Source organism: Nicotiana tabacum, chromosome 8, assembly GCF_000715075.1.
Source record: "Nicotiana tabacum cultivar K326 chromosome 8, ASM71507v2, whole genome shotgun sequence".
Lineage (NCBI taxonomy): Eukaryota > Viridiplantae > Streptophyta > Magnoliopsida > Solanales > Solanaceae > Nicotiana > Nicotiana tabacum.
Window position 1 is genome coordinate 103,054,202 of NC_134087.1, and position 17,797 is coordinate 103,071,998.

General features: G+C 38.1%; 1 long non-coding RNA gene across 1 annotated transcript; it reads right to left on the reverse strand.

The window, feature by feature from the left end:
* Positions 1–342: 342 nt before the first annotated feature.
* On the reverse strand, positions 343–11,712 carry LOC142162772 (uncharacterized). Its single transcript, XR_012694162.1, has 2 exons — positions 10,631–11,712; positions 343–8,074 (listed from the first exon to the last, which is right to left on the reverse strand). It is a non-coding gene; the product is annotated as an uncharacterized LOC142162772 (long non-coding RNA).
* Positions 11,713–17,797: the final 6,085 nt, after the last annotated feature.

The following is a 17,797-nucleotide window of genomic DNA, read 5'->3' on the forward strand; positions in this document are numbered from 1 at the left end:
TGGGTCACACGAAATGCACACCCGAGTTTAAGGAAATTAATTTAAATTACGCGCCTAAAACAACTACGCACCTTCACATTTGCGAGGGCCATGAAAAATTCAACTGATGGCACACCTAGATTTTTAAAAGAGCTAACTAATTTTACGAGGGCCATGGCCTACTTAATAAAAGTGGCACACCTCAATTTCACAAGAATAAACGTTGACCCACCAGTAAAAACACCAAACCAATCTTGTTCTCAACTCCAGTGAATTGCTAACCAAATTGTGCTAAAGGCTCTTGGTTGTTAACAAGTAAGACTATAAATTTTTAATTTAATGTCATCTCCCAGCAAACTTCAATACAAGGCTCAATAAGAATTCATGGCTTACTGCTTACAGGAATCAGATGCAAAATCCTATAAGAATTAAACCAAACCTTAACGACACAAACAAACGACATAAGCCAAAACAAAAGGATTTCTACGGCAAACATTGTGCTTTCTTCACTATTGCATTTTTGGATTCAAATATCGAAATTAAATACTTACGTTCTTAAGAGCAAATTAACAGAACATAAAAATATTCCACCATTCGAAGCAACGAGATAGCAACTCAAGGATTCAATAGAGCAACCAAACAATTTATCGAATGCATGACATTAACCCACTCAAAAAAATGAATTTAAGAGAAGAGGATGGACCTTTTGATGCGCAAGCTTTCCCTTTTTATTAAGAAACCAACTGATTTACATGGTTGCGACCAAAGCTTCCAAGTGAAAACACGAAAAAGATCAAAATCGGGACTTCAAACGTCAACCTCGACTCGCTTCAACCAGAATTGAGAACGACCCCTTCGGCAGCCCCGAACTCGTCGAAAAACCAACAGAAAAGAAATTAGCTAGGCGTTGTCTTTAGAGCTGAAGCGCATTGACTTCGAATATGTTTCGAAGCTGCTGTGCCGGGGAGTTTCGGGCGCTGTTTTGGGTGGTTTTTGGATGGATTTTCGCTGGGTTTAGAGCTGTGTTTCCACGGAGTTTTCAGCTATGTTTTTGGACTGATGAGGAATCATTTCTGGGGTGTTTTGAGGTGAGAAACAGGGTTGTTTCACAGAAGTGAGGAGTTAATGGGGATGTTTGCGGCTGACTCGCTGGTTGCCGGAGAAGGAAAAGGAGCCGCTGCTCTTTCTCTATCGAGAATCAGAAAGAGAGATCATGGATTCCTTTGTTGAGAAATCGCTGCTGTGTGATTTTGTTGAAGAAGGTGAAGAACAGGAAATGGGGGGGTCGTTCTCTGTTTTTTTCCGTTCTCCAGCCTTTTTTTTCTTTTTGTTCTGTGTGTGCATGTGTTATATAGAAAGAGAATAGACATGAAAGGAAATATTCCCCGGCTCTAATTTTTGTCCTCATTCCCCTCTCTAATTTTTCTTTTTCCATTTTTTTGTTCGCTTCCCCATGTGCTAAAAAATGTGAGTGAGAATAAAATGGGGTGCATGTGAGTTTGTTACCAAGAGATAAGGGACTCCATTTTAATGAATTGATTTTTCTTTGCAACTTTACTTCTTCCGTTGCTTCATTTCTCGTTTTTGCAAATTTTTCACGTTTTCTTTCTTTTTCTTTTTTCCTTTTTGTTTTGTTTTATTTCCTATTAATGATAAAATAAAACTAGTTACAAATACTATTTATCTAAAGTAAGCAATATTAAAAAGAGAACTAAAATAATTCTATTAGAGAAATTCAAATACTACTCGATATTTACTAAATACTTATAACTTAAAATTACACTAAACCAAATAAAAATATTTTTTGAAACTTTTCTTTTATCCTTTGTAAAAATAAAATAAAATAAAACTAGCTATCAAAAATATCAATAATCTAACATAAAGAAAAAATAATTTTTTGTTAGTTTTCTTTTTTTTTTAGTCTTTGAAATAAAATAAACCGAAGAAGTTTAAAAATAGCCAAAATAACAATATTAGACCTAAACTCAATATCTACATGCTAAAATGTGAAAAATCTTGGGGAGGGTCAAAAATCACATGTCTACAGCTGCCCCTCTTTGACTGAAAACGCGAAGAGTTTTCAGACAAAGAATGACTAGACAGGTTTTTTGACCCGACCCTTATTTGAGGAGAGACTAAAACTGAGAAAAGGGGAATGTGACCGAGCCCTGGTATCTGAGCTGCCTACGTATCCTTGGCTATAAAGAAATTAGGCCACGTGTAGTTCAGAGGTGAGTGAGGTGATGGAGTATACCGAGGTGGATAGCCGATTGAGGTGCCATCGAGGTTCCGGTCCGCAGTCCCGTTATTACGTCAAAATCAAAAATGAAAAAGACTAACTAAGCCTATCAGCTACGAGTTACAAGTTTCCTATCTATGAGTCTTTTGAAGCTTGATCTTGAGTCTTGGTTGGTTCTTCATGCGGACTTTGATCTGAATCTTGATGCTTGTTAGTTGCAGGTGTTGGTTCAATCTTTTTTAGCTTTTTCGGATCAAGACGGGACATGCAAAGCTTGTGACTTCAATAACGTCTTAAGTAGTCCACATCTTTCTCCGCTTCTGCACTTTGGATTCACTTATTTTTTTCTTTTTCTTTTTTTTTTCTTTTTTTTTTCTTTTTTTTTTGGATTGAGACTACTTCTGTTGATCATCTCGGATTGTTGACTCGCATTCTTGCCACGAGCTTCTGCTACTTCTAACTTGAATTGAATTCTGAAATAACTTCCCTTATTCTCTAAGTGGACGCCTGATTGCTAAAACTTGAACTGACTTCCGTTGAAACTTGAACTGATTTCCCTTGAAACTCGAACTGTTTTCCCTTGAAGCTTGAACTGTCTTCCTTCGAAACTGTTTTTCCTTGAAACTTAAACTGTCATTCCTTGTTCTTCAGGTAGGCGCCTGATTGTTGAACTTGACCTATCTTCCTTCGAAACTTGAACCGTTTTCCTTTTTTCTCCAGGTGGGCACCTGATTGTTGAAACTTTCTATGTTCCCTTGTTTTCCATGTGGGTGCTTGCAATCAAAACCGACAAAACAAACGAAATTTTCTGCCCCAGTTTGCACTAGGAAGATTTGTGAGTTGAGTCTATATTGTAAACCACTTATAGTATTGATGCAATGATGAGTAAACTAAAGACTAGACTAGGATGTACGTCTCCTAAAAGTGATTGAGCTTGCGAAAAACTATAAACTAAGCTTGACTAAAGTAAAGACTGACCCTATTCTCCAGGCGGGACCCCTGATTTCAAGAAAACTAAAAATTGACCCTCTTTTTTTCCAAATCCAGACTTCCCTTCTTCTTTTTTTCGAATTCAGACTTCCCCTTTTTTTTAATTATTATCCTAGGAGAAAATTCATCAGACTAGGCTTTCTATCTTAGGAAAAAATTCATCAGTTTAAAACTTTAATCCTAGGAGAAAATTCATCAGACTAAGAACTTTTCCGGTATCTTAGGAGAAAGATTCATCAGACTAGGTCTCTTTTCTTATCTTAGGAGAAAAATTCATCAGACTAAAATTTTTATCCTAGGAGAAAGTTTATCAGACTAGGTCTTCTATCTTAGGAGAAGGATTCATCAAACTAAGATTTTTATCCTAGGAGAAAGTTCATCAGACTAGGTCTTCTATCTTAGGAGAAAAATTCATCAGACTAAGATTTTGATACTAGGAGAAAATTCATCAGACTAGGTCACTTTTTGGTATCTTAGGAGAAAGATTCATCATACTAAGATTTTGATCTTAGGAGAAAGTTCATCAGACTAGGTCACTTTTTTTTGGTATCTTAGGAGAAAGATTCATCAGACTAAGATTTTGATCCTAGGAGAAGGTTCATCAGACTAGGTCTTCTATCTTAGGAGAAAAATTCACCGGACTAAGATTTTGATCCTAGGAGAAAGTTCATCAGACTAGGTCTTCTATCTTAGGAGAAAGATTCATCAGACTAAGATTTCGATCCTAGGAGAAAGTTCATCAGACTAGGTCTTCTATCTTAGGAGAACAATTCATCAGACTAAGATTTTATTGGGAGAAAATCCATCAGAATGGGACTTTTTATCCTAGGAGGAAAAATGTAAAGATCAATGGCAAGATTTTATGCACATAGCAAGACAAATAAAGGCAAAGATTTGAGAAACTTCCCTTCGTAGTCTCTTCTCTTCTTTTCTTTTTCTTCTCTTTCTTTTTTTTTTGTTATTTTTTTTCTTCTTTTTTTTTCTTTTTTTTTGAACCACTTTCCTTGCACTGCTTTGTTCCTGTTTCACGCAAAGAAAAATTTGTCAGTTTTGAAAATGGTGGTCAGTTTGTGGCCTTGAGTCTTGGGCAGCTTGGCTTTTGCTCGAGTCTGTCTCAAGAGACTTTTGCTCTGCATTAACCCTGATTGTTTTACACCCAATACCATTTGTATTTGTGGCTCAATCAGCCTTATCCCAACTGGAGATCTTTTCTTAGGTGACCTTTTCTGATATCTTGAAACGACTTCCTGCTTTTGAGCAATTTGTCCGTCAAAGAGAATCACGAGGTGTCTTTGCTTGTTCCAAGTAGACTGACGAGAGTCTTTTGGGGGAGCCTTTGCATGAATCCTCAAGGCATGTTAACAGTAACAACCGAGTATGCTGGCCAAATTTACTTTGTGCAATTGAAAAGCTGGTAGCAGATTTTGAAATATTTTCTTGCTTGTTTTGACAAGGACCGACTCAGAGTGAAGGACACAATGATGCAAAGAAACAAGTATTAACAAGAAATGCCCCTGTTGGAAGGACAGAAGGAAGAGTTTTTTCCTTTTCTTTTTCTTTTTTTTCAATAATTTAGCCTTAATGGTCATGACATGCATTTTGGACTCAACGGCCTGATCTATCAAACTAATCCAATTTCCCCTTTTTCCATTCGTATGACCTTTGAAGTCGGGCTTGTTCATGCCAATTCTTTGCATCAGCTTCATGACTCACTTTCGACTAGTGGTGCCCCGGGGGTTTTTCACCAACAAGCCTCTCTCATTTATTCATCTCTACTTATCGTCGCCTTACTGTGCCCGTGAGGGTTTTCACTAGTAAGACTCTCTCATTTCTTTTATTTTTCTTTTTTTTGTTTTCTTGTGTGAGCAACTTGACAGTGTTCGCATGGCAATCGTTGCTCATTGCATGCATCTCTTGGCATTCTTGAAGATTGATCAGGCGGTCTTTATTTGGAAGGCTTTTGGATATGGGTAGGAAGAAAGGTCGGCATGAGGCTCAAAATAGACTAAAGATGATGGGGTTGTATACTTACAAGTTTTGGAATCGACTCTTTTAAAAATGAAATAAAATCTTTGCCCCAGTTTTAGCTATTGGGGATTTTTTTTGGATTTTTTCTGAATTCTTATTTGGTTGGACCGAACCGTGAGGCTGCCTACGTATCCTTATTTTTTAAGGAATCAGGTCGAACATAGTTCAAATATTTGACCTAACTTTTTTTCATCTTTCTTTCTGTATCTCTTTTTTCCTTTTTCTTCCCTTTTTTTCAAAACAAATTGCCCCAACTTTTATTTTCTGGGGGCATGGACCTTTGACTATTTTTTCTCATTTTTTTTACTTGACCTTTCTAAGAATTGCCCCAGTTTATACTCTTGGGACATGGACTCTATTTTTTTTGTTTTTTTCTATATTTCATCATTTTTTTTTACCCTTGACTCTAAAATTGATTCTAAAATAGGGTGGTCAAAGAAAATAACACAGGGTAAAAGGGGTGACAAAGAGTATAAAGTGATTTGGGTAGCAGAAAAAGGGCCTCCCAACCTCGTGAACGCCAAACATAGTATCTTTTCGCGATCACAGCATTGACGAACATGTCTGTCTTTTTGGTGTGTCGTGGTCACAAGACACTTCCATCCCTTAATGTCAAACTTTCCAACAAACTTCAATTGATTAAACATCCTCAATGCCGATCTTCACAATGATTTAAAGGTGAATTTTACTCGACCTTAATTCCAAAGTATTTCAACTCTTTATTCATCCTCAAAAGTATTTTTTTCAGTTATCTAATTCCAGATTAAATTAGTTTCTATGATATGACCATAATTTCCTCATGCATGTCATATCATTAGAACTAGCGAGAAATGAACTAAGAACATAATGACACAAAAGGACAAACTATGTTTCATTGAGTAAAGGATGAAAGGGTTTGTCAACAAGACAAACAACCTAAAATTCGAATTACAACCCTAAGATAACCCGGATAATGAAAATAGCAACAGAACAGACAAACAAGACTTACACAAACAAAATGGAGGGATAGAAGGGTTTGACTCAATAAAATAAATAAAATCTGGATGACAACCCTGAAATAACCCAGATAGTAGAAAAAACATCAAAACAAGCTACCAAGATTCCTTTCTAGTAAGGAGAGAATGACTTTTCAATTGCTAAGCTTTATATTTAGCCACAAATTTGCTCATCAGAATCACCATGGCATTCTCCAATTTCAGTCGGCAAATTCCCAAGAGGATTCTCATACTCCATGTTACCAGGCATCATCCCCACAAAGTGTGCATCATCATGTGCAGGTAAAAGATTCTGCATGATATTCTGGGTATCATTGTCTTGGATCACAATCAGGTTCTCTTGGATCATCCTTTCTGGTTTTCTTTTCAAATCCCGACAACTTTCAACATTGTGCCCCTGGGCATTGGAATTGTATTCACACCTTTTAGAGGGTCAAAGCTTCTCCCACGTGGGTTTACATGATTTGGAGGAATAGATGCAATCATGTCATACTACTTTGATTTCTCAAACAAGCTTGCATAGGACTCTCCTATTGGTGTAAAATTATCTTTCAGCCTTTGTTCCCTTCTATACCCCTGGCTTGGATGTGGGTTATAGGTTATTTGAAATTTTATGGAGGTTGGTGGAGATTTTGCGGTGCTGGTGCTCGCCTTCTAGGGTGTCTTGGTGACCGGGCAACATACTGAGGTGCAAAAACAAAGTACTGAGGGTTCTGAGATGGATAATACTGCTCAGGGGAGTCATGGAAAACCCGAGGAGGCTGCTCATACCTTCGAGATGTTCTCCTAGGACCTCTTCTAGACCCTGATGCCATCATGATTTCTTCATCCTTCTCACTCGTGTCACTAAAATTATCAGATTCAAACTGGACAGCCAGAGTTGCGTCTTTTAGAACTGCTTGACTTATAATTCTACCTGTCTTAAGACCATTCTCAACCATTTCCCCATTTTGATTGCTTCCGAGAAGGATTCACCCACTGCGGACATCATGTTTTGAAAATAATCTGGCTCTTGAGCCTGAAGAAAGACAGTGATTAGCTTATGGTCATCCATGGGTGGCTTAACTCTAACTGCTTGCTCTCTCCATTTAATGACATATTCCCTGAAACTTTCACTTGGTTTTTTCTTTAGGTTTGAAAGGGAATTATGGTCTGGGGCAATGTCGATGTTGTATTGGAACTGTTTGACAAAGGCCTGTGCCATGTCATCCCAGACGTACCAGCGAGATGTGTCTTGATCCAAAAACCATTCGGATGCTACTCCCATAAGGCTTTCCCCAAAATAAGCTATAAGCAATTCTTCATTTCTTCCCGCACCTCTTAGCTGATTGCAATACCTTTTAAGGTGGACTACGGGGTCTCCATGTCCATCTTACTTTTCAAATTTGGGAGTCTTGAAACCAGGCGGTAAGTGGACATCAGGGAACATACATAGATCCTTGAAGGCAATACTCTTTTGACCTGCCAACCCTTGCATGTTTTTCAACCGTTGATCTAAGCTTTTTACTCTTTAGGTCATTTTTTCCTGTGCCATCTTTCGGGCAGGCTTCTCAATCTTTGTAGGAAGATCAAATAGGTACGAGTGGTATTCAGGAGAGTGGGACTGTTCTTGCTGGGTATTAAATTGTGACTCATGACAATGCTGTCCTTGGCCATTGGCCCATGCTTGACACATTTTGGTCATTTGCTGTTTCAGTATTCTATTTTCCTCAACCATAGTATACTCTTGTTGAACCCTCTGACCCTGAGTCTCTTGAGCACTTGTAACAACTTCGATGTCAGTTATCATTTTTCCTTGAATCTTGTGTTTTCCGCTTACCACAAATAGACCACCTCAAACTTTCTTCACAATTCAAAACAAAAGACACGTTAGAATGGACTCAGTCAGTCCTTATTATTATCACCATTTTTTCATTTTTTTCATTTGTTTTCCATTTTTTTGGTTGATCGAACCTGATGTGGGTTGCCTACGTATCATGTGGGAACATGAATCAGATCTTGCATAGTTCGGGAAGATCAGGAATAAAGCAAATAAACTAACTCTTTTTTTTTGGATTTTGAATTTTTTCTCTTCTTTTTCTTTTTTAATTTTCGAAAGAAAGACTTATATAAAGAAGACAGAAAATATTTTTTATTACTATTTATTTTTGGAATTTCGAATGAAAAACTTCTAAAGAAGAAAGAAAATATTATTGGATTTTGGACTTTTATTTTTGAATTTATGAAAGAAATACTTCTAAAAAGAGAAAATATTTTTGAATCTTGACTTTTCTTTTGAATTTTCGAAAGAAGAATGAAAATGTTTTTAGATTTTGAGAAAAATTAAAAGAAAATATTTTTGTATATTTTAAAAATTTACGGTTTAAAAGAAAGACTTTTTAAAGAAGGAAGTAAAGGAAAATATTTTTGGATTTTTGAAAATTATGGGCCGAAACCGATGAGATTTGCCTACGTATCTCACATTCGGTGAGAATCAGACCTGCGTAGTTCGCCCGTTTTGATGGAACAGGAAGAACATGACTTATTTTGAGTTTCAGGATATTTCAAATACCTACATCTCACTCTTTTTTTTTTCTTCTTTCTCATTTTTTGATTTTCCTTTTTTTTTCTCTTTTTTTTTTCATTTTCTTTCCCTATTCTAGAAGCCAGTCAGCATGCAAGCCGAAACAGATAGATTCGTAAGTAGCACATAGGATGCATCAGGATGGTCTTTTAATTCGGGTGCACCTGTCCAAGATAGACACAACCCCTGTGTTGAGTCCCCAAAGTCAAATGCACGTGATGCAAACAAGCGTTCCTACTAGGGATCCAGCATGAGGCTATGTTATACTAGGTTTGAAAACCTGGGTTTATTTGTTCTAGACCTGACATACCCGAGCAGATAGCTCGAGTCGAGGGGGGCAGGGGGGCAGCGTATCGGGAATACAGAAGCTTCACCGGCTTTGCAACTTATCCGAACCTCGTTCTAAAATTGGAGAAGACTCTAGACAAAAGAGAAGTCACACGAAGTGCACCCTCCTCAAATGATTTAGAAGACTCAGAAAGAAGAAGGGTTTCGTAGCAGTTTATATACAGTTCACAAAATATCAAAGCAGTAAAAGCAGCATTTAGCACGTTAGGCCCAATCATGTAAATAAAACCAGATAATAAATAAAGCCAAATATAACAATTATTCTAAGCTCGAATTCTTGAACCCTGAACTAGAGATTCTGGGTTCGTTTCCCCAGCAGAGTCGCCAGAGCTGTCACACTTCCTTTTTACACACCCGAAGGTATATAAGGGAGTTTGCCAATTTAAATGATATTATTCGATATGAGATTATTTATTAATTTTTTATTCAGAGTCGCCACTTGGAATATTTTTATTGGTGTCCCAAGTCACCTGCTTATTTTAAATCCCAAATCGAGGAAGATTCGACTTTCTTTTTGAAGTTTGCGAACCAGAAATTCTGAATAAGGAATTCTGTTAACCCGGGGGAAGGTGTTAGGCATCCCCAGATTCCGTGGTTCTAGCACGGTCGCTTAATCTATTACAATTGGCCTATTATCTGATTTTAATACGTGTTTTATCCTATCGTATAATTTTAAATTATTAACCGCTTTTAACTAATTTGAGGAAGATTCAACGTTACCTAAAACACATCTTTGAACCACGCCACATGAAATGTACCCACGATCCACAACATATTTTATTTAACTTTGTTGAGATTTGGATTTGGGTCACATGAAATGCACACCCAAGTTTAAGGAAATTGATTTAAATTACGCGCCTAAAGCAACTACGCACCTTCACATTTGCGAGGGCCATGAAAAATTCAACTGATGACACACCTCGATTTTTAAAAGAGCTAACTAATTTTACGAGGGCCATGGCTACTTAATAAAAATGGCACACCTCAATTTCACGAGAACAAATACTGACCCACAAGTAAAAACACCAAACCAATCTCGTTCTCAACTCCAGTGATTTGCTAACCAAATTGTGCTCAAGGCTCTTAGTTGTTAACAAGTAAGACTATAAATTTGTAATTTAATGCCATCTCCCAGCAAACTTCAATACAAGGCTCAATAAGAATTCATGACTTACTGCTTATAGGAATCAGATGCAAAATCCTATAAGAATTAAACCAAACCTTAACGACACAAACAAACGACATAAGCCAAAACAAGAGGATTTCTACGGCAAACATTGTGCTTTCTTCACTATTGCATTTTTGGATTCAAATATCGAAATTAAACACTTACGTTCTTAAGAGCAAATTAACAGAACATAAAAATATTCTACCATTCGAAGCAACGAGATAACAACTCAAGGATTCCGAAATAGAGCAACCAAACAATTTATCGAATGCATGACATTAACCCACTCAAAAAAATGAATTTAAGAGAAGAAGATGGACCTTTTGATGCACAAGCTTTCCCTTTTTATTAAGAAACCAACTGATTTACATGGTTGCGACCAAAGCTTCCAAGTGAAAACACGAACAAGACCAAAACCGGGACTTCAAACGTCGACCTCGACTCGCTTCAACCAGAATTGAGAACGACCCCTTCGGTAGCACTGAACTCGTTGAAAAACCAACAGAGAAGAAATGAGCTAGGCGTTGTCTTTAGAGCTGAAGCGCAGTGAGTTCGAATATGTTTCGAAGATGCTGTGCCGGGGAGTTTCGGGCACTGTTTTGGGTGGTTTTTGGACGGATTTTCGCTGGGTTTAGAGCTGTGATTCCACGGAGTTTTCAACTATGTTTTTGGACTAATGAGGAATCATTTCTGGGGTTTTTTGAGGTGAGAAACAGGGTTGTTTCACAGCTGGTTTTGGAGAGTGAGGAGTTAATGGGGATGTTTGCGGCTGACTCGCTGGTTGCCGGAGAAGGAAAAGGAGCCGCTGCTCTTTCTCTATCGAGAATCAGAAAGAGAGATCATGTACCCCTTTGTTGAGAAATCGCTGCTGTGTGATTTTGTTGAAGAAGGTGAAGAACAGGAAATGGGGGGGTCGTTCTCTGTTTTTTTCCGTTCTCCAGCCTTTTTTTCTTTTTGTTCTGTGTGTGCATGTGTTATATAGAAAGAGAATAGGCATGAAAGGAAAGATTCCCGGGCTTTAATTTTTATCCTCATTCCCCTCTTTAATTTTTCTTTTTCCGTTTTTGTTCCCTTCCCCCCATGTGCTAAAAAACGTGAGTGAGAATAAAATGGGATGCATGTGAGTTTGTTACCAAGAGATAAGGTGGGCTCCATTTTAATAAATTGATTTTTCTTTGCAACTTTACTTCTTTCGTTGCTTCATTACACTTTTTTGCAAATTTTTCACGTTTTCTTTATTTTTCTTTTTTCCTTTTTGTTTTGTTTTATTTCTTATTAATTATAAAATAAAACTAGTTACAAAATACTATTTATATAAAGTAAGCAATATTAAAAAGAGAACTAAAATAATCCTATTAGAGAAATTCAAATACAACTCGATATTTACTAAATACTTATAACTTAAAATTACACAAAACCAAATAAAAATATTTTTTGAAACTTTTCTTTTATCCTTTGTGAAAATAAAATAAAATAAAACTAGCTCTCAAAATATCAATAATCTAACATAAAGAAAAAATATTTTTTTATTAGTTTTTTTTTTAGTTTTTGAAATAAAATAAACCGAAGAAGTTTAAAAATAGCCAAAATAGTAATATTAGACCTAAACTCAATATCTACATGCTAAAATGTGAAAAATCTTGGGGAGGGTCAAAAATCACATGTCTACACCTTGTAGCAACAGATCAAGGAGCAGAACGAGATGATTGAGCAGATCCTGGAGGTTCCGCCTGTTATCAAAGGCATCGACATTAGCAAGTACTTACAACAACCTTAGAAGCCAAGTGTGACACCACTACTTATCCCTAAGAAGTTCAAAATGCTGGAAATATGATAGGACATGGGACCCACATGACCTCATCATGACTTATACACCCGAATCAAGGGGAACATGAAAGATGAGATTAGATCAGTGCTCATCAAAAACTTTGAAGAGACCCTACAAAGAGAGAACTAACCTGGTACACCCACTCACCTAAATATTCTATTAGTTCTTTTGTTGATCTTGCAGATGCTTTCATCAAGGCCCACTCCAGAACCCAAAATTAATATGAAAAAACAAGTGGAGGACATTTTCTAAGCCATGCAAGAAAAAATGGAGATGCTCCAAGATTACATTGACCGGTTTTAGAGAGAGGGGATGTTACTTCCCAAAGTACCAGACAATTGGGCCGTTGTGGATTTTACAAGAAACTTGAACCTAAGAAGGTCCGAAGCTTCAAACAAATTGAAAGAAAGCCTCTAGGAATTCACTGCCAAAACATAGAATAATGTGTATCATAGATACAACACTAAGCTTCGAATAGTGGATGACGTCTCAGCACTCCTGAGATTTGAAGTAAAAGAGGTGATGGGATATTACCGCGGGACCGAAGCAGTTCAAAGACTAGATTAGCCCAGGCATCGAGCTTCTAGAGTGTCACGACCCAAACCGATGGGCCGTGACGAGTGCTTGAGTCCTACCTGACAAACACCCCTAAGCATGCGTCTAAGATATGAATCTGAATAACATCTGCTGCATTACGAAAATAACTTACTTGAAGGAAACATGCCATCAAGGAATATGTACGTATACATGTAGAATACAGTGGGCGAGCTGGCAAGGCTGCTATAAACAACTATACATCCAAAACTTAAAGCCGACAAAGCCACATACAACCTAACTAGACATACTGTCCACAGACCTCTAACAGAAACATAACTGTACAAAGACGGGACTGAGCCACGTCATACCCATATATATATATATACAAACGTATGGTACCAGATCAAAAGTAGCTCTAGATCAAATGGAGCACACCAACTCTCGCTGATCAGGGATCCTAAGAAGGGAAACCGTCAGCTTGCCTACCTGCACCTGCGGGCATGAAATGCAGGCCCCGTGAAATAGGGCGTCAGTACGAAAAATGTACCGAGTATGTAAGTCATGGACATTAGTACGTAAAAGATATAGATGAAACATGGAATATAGAAACACGTCTTTAAATCTGAACAACTTTATAAATTCTAAAACATTTATAATGTCGTGCACGTGCGTATAAATATCGTGCCATGCATAGGTATGGGTGTACATTATATCATCAAGCCACTGAGGGTATCCCATCATATCGTCTCGGCCACTGTGGGCAACATCATCATCATATACCAGCTGATCAGGTGGTGGTGCGTATATAACGCTGTAACCTTTTTCCATATCCCATATACATATATTTACATATATACACATATATAACGCCGCCTAAGTCATATTTCAGCCACTATGGGCAACATCATTATCATATACCAACTGGTCAGGTGGTGGTGTGTATATATTGCCGTAACCTTTTCCATATCCCATATACATATATACGCGTATATAATGCCATCTGGTCACGAGTCAATGCACATGAGTGAAATGCATGAAAAATACATAATAATCTCAATATTCCTTCCGGATAAACTTTTCCAATTGCGTATTATTATGAGACCCATGAAAAGAAAATAATAATAATTTTCATGGGGAATCAAGAATATAGACACCCCTAATAATTCTATGAATAGAGTAATTTATGGAAACTCTGTATTTGCTCATTTCTTTAATATAATTTGGGCCATGCCAAAAGAAAGAAGGGAGAGCCTTAATATACCTGTCATTGAAATTATTTGAACGAATCTGCTTCTGTTCTTGCATTAGAACTTGGACGCAATGATTTTTGCTCTAGCATTTTTAGTTTTGAAAACAAAGACAAAAGGGATGTGATCTAAATTTCAAGCTTGCTCCAACGTTTTCTTTGGTTTGAAGTCTTAAGAGAAAATGTTTCTGATTCCTTTTAAGATTGGAAAGAATCTCCTTTAATTCATATGGATTTGTAACAGATAACTTGGATAGTTATCTATTCTTATTCATGCCTATCTTGCCACCTAGACAAAAGTGATTCTTAGTCACATTTTTGAGTTGGTGGCTTTTTGCCATATGGGGGGGGGTAAATTTATTAATTTTTATCCACTTATTAGTTAACCGGGTAATGTTATGTTATCTTGTAATTAATCAATTACCCGCATAATTTAAAAATTGTTCCAAATTACTTAAAATTCTATTTATTTTTAAAATACTTCATATGTACTTTATATATTATACTACCGGGGTCAAATGGTACCTTGCATGGTACTAGTTCATAATTATCTGGTATTATCGCTCGACTCGTATTTTATTCCAAATTGGCCACTATAACGACCAGACTTGTTATTTTAAGAATTAACACCTCGTTCAGCGACTTAAGATCGCGAGCAGGTTCGTAATATGTATTATGACCTGCATGTGAGGTCGAGTTTTTCGGAATATTCGGGGTTAAATTTAAAGAATAGTTCTCATTTTGAAGCTCAAATAGAAAGAGTTGACCGGAGAGTTGACTTTTGAGCAAACGACCTCGGAATGGAATTTTGATGATTCCAACAGTTTTGTATGTTGATTTTGTTCTTCGGAGCATGTTCGGATTTGGATTTGGAAGTCCGTAGGACAATTCGGCGCATTTTGGCGAAAGTTGAAAAATAGAAGATTTTTGGAAAGTTTGACCAAGAGTTGACTTTTTGATTTCGGAGTCCGAATTCAATTCTAAAAATTGAAACAATTCCATTATGTCATTTATGACTTGTGTGCAAAATTTGAAGTCATTCCGGATTGATTTGATATGTTTCGGCGCAAAAATATAGAAGTTGAAAGATTTAAAAATCATAATTCGATTCGATGCACGATTCGTAATTTCAGCATTGTTTGATGTGGTTTGAAGCCTCAATTAAGTTTGTATTGTATTTTGGAACATGTTGGTATAATTGGTTAAGGTCTCGAGAGTCTCGGGTGGATTTCGGAAGGTTAACAGAATGGATTTCGGACAAAAGAAACTGCAACCTTTTCTGATGTAGCTGCTGTTTTGGACAGTAATGGTGCAATCGAGGAGGCTACTTTCAAAGCTGATATCTCGAATTCTATAAAGAATCTAAATTTTTGCAAAACATGAAAATTGTAGCCCTTTAATTCTAGTTTCCAAAAAGTTAAACCATTCATCATTTGGATATTTGTATAGAATGTTACGGTCGTAATGAAGGCTGGTAATGCAGTTTTGTAATTTTTCCAGAAATTTCTGATGTGAGGAGCCTATTTTGGAAGCTTATATCTCGAAATCCATAAGGAATCTGAAGATTTGCAAAACATGAAAGTTGTAGCCCTTGTATTCTAGTTTCCAGAAAGTTAAACCATTCATAATATGTATATTTGTACAGCGAGTTATGACCGATTGAATAAAGACAGGTAAAGCTATTTCTGGTGGACATTTAGTGATGACTTTTAGTGACGAAAATGGCTTTTAGTGACGGATGGGCAGAAACATTTAATCACAAAAATCAGCACTTTGCCATTTCGTTTTGGAATTTTTGGAGCTCGGTTCTTGGGCAAATTTTGGGCGATTTTCACGTGAAAACATTGGGGTAAGTGTTCCTTACCCTATATTGATTATATTTCATGATTCCTGTTTACTGTGAAAATGGTAACAACAATTAAATTTGTGAATGAGATTCTAAAAATATATAATCTATTCCCGAGCTAGTTGTTAAAGCAGTTAATGCTAAGAACGTGAAGTATAATGATAAAATGCGAGCTAAGACGGGGCAGTAATCAAACTAAAGGGGCCTGCTGCCTGGGTGTAGAGATGGTCGATGAAGGCCTCGGGGCTAAGGTTCGAGCCAAGCTCGAGCTACCAAGGGCAGTCGAGAATGGGATAACAGGTGGAGATATGATCGAGCAAGGCCCTATGTTACCAATACCAAGCAAAGTAGTGAAAAACAAATAAGAGAATGATAAATGCCAAAGCGATCTTGGACCAGTGAGAATGAACCACTTAGAAGAAAAGAGAGATATATTATTGCACTTGTGGAGAAATGGAGCAGCATCAGCCCCTTACAAGGTGGGGCGAGTCCCCTTTGTATAGGATGGGAGACTCGACTACAAGTATGTGGGGATTAATTACAAAGTACGGTGATGAGATGGCTTGACATGATGCTTCAGCATAGGCTCTGGATAGGCCGGGCATGTCAGACGTAGCCATGTTCCTAGAGGGCTTCCCTTTCTGTCCTGGCTTCATTCTTCGTTTTCTCCGAGTCGGGCTTTGACAAGTCCTGAGGTCGAGAACTCGGTCGTGACCTCCTACCCTCGGGGTCTCGGGGCATGCTCCCGAAATGTCTCGACAACGAGAAATCAAGTCTTCTGATTTCGCTGCGTACAAATAGTCTCCATGTTTCCCATAACGAACTGATGGGAAATGATTCTGACACTTGACTCCTCGAGCTTTTTTCGGCAATGCCATATCGATGATGCGACCCCTAGCTTGTGCTTTCGACCTCATTCATCGCACTCCCTGATTTTTGCTTCCTAAGGTACAGGTACCACCGTCAGTTCAGTTTTTCATAGATGCATTAACTGCGCCTGTCGGTCAGCCTTCCGAAGCCTAGATGACCATGTTGTAATCCCTTATAAATGGGGGGTGCCTTGGCTTTGTTTTTCCTACCTCAATGCTTCCATTGGCTTGCTTGCCTTTTCCTTCCTATTATCTTCTTTCACCCTTGAACATCATGTTACAAGCTTATGACCTTAAGGCCGTTTGGAGGAGTTCCCTTAGACTGCATCATGGCTTTCTGCCGGGGTCTCCCTTCGTTGAACATAAGCGTGCTGTCCCGCTATCGCTGTGGTCGTTGGTATGCTGGCCCTTGTTGTTGCTGCTGGCCCAAGATGATGGAGGATGGGGAGCCGGTTTCCTTTTTATGTAGACAGTTGTTTGGATTATGCACCGCTGCTCACTCTCCTACCCCGGCCTGGTGTGGCACTTCATCTAGGGTTTTTCCTTTCCCAAGGGATAAAGTGGCGCTACCGACCGTTGAGGTTGGGGCCCACCGAATCTTCAACTTTTGGCTTCGGCGGGCCATGTCTCTTTTCTCTGCCCCCTACGTCCTTTCCTTTTCCTCTTCTTCATCTTCTCCGATGGGGATCCCTCGGGAGATTGAGCTGGGAACCTATGGGAGGTTGAGGTCGAAGGAGTCACCCCCGAGGATATGTGCTCGAGGGTGCAGTGCCCAAGGATGCTGATACCAGAGATGGATTCTCGAGGGCGGACCGAGCGTCCAGGTTTCATCACATGTACATCCTTCCGTTCCTCCGCTTTAGGTGTAGACTCCTGTAGGATTTTGTAATTGTATGTAACGACCCCTTGAGAGCTGCTTGTATGCAAATTTTTATGGATAAGAATATACTTTGCTGATTTATGCTTTCCTTACTTTGCTTTGTTTCTGTATGCTCTCATACCCTTCGAGGCTCTTCGAATGCCTTCTTTTATTTGCTGACCGCTGACATCTGACTTGAGAGCGAGCGCTCATTCTGATCTTATGCTGAACGACATTGCTTTCCTCTGACCCGTCGTCATACTTTAGACTAATCTTGGATTGATTCTAATAGATTCGGGCTA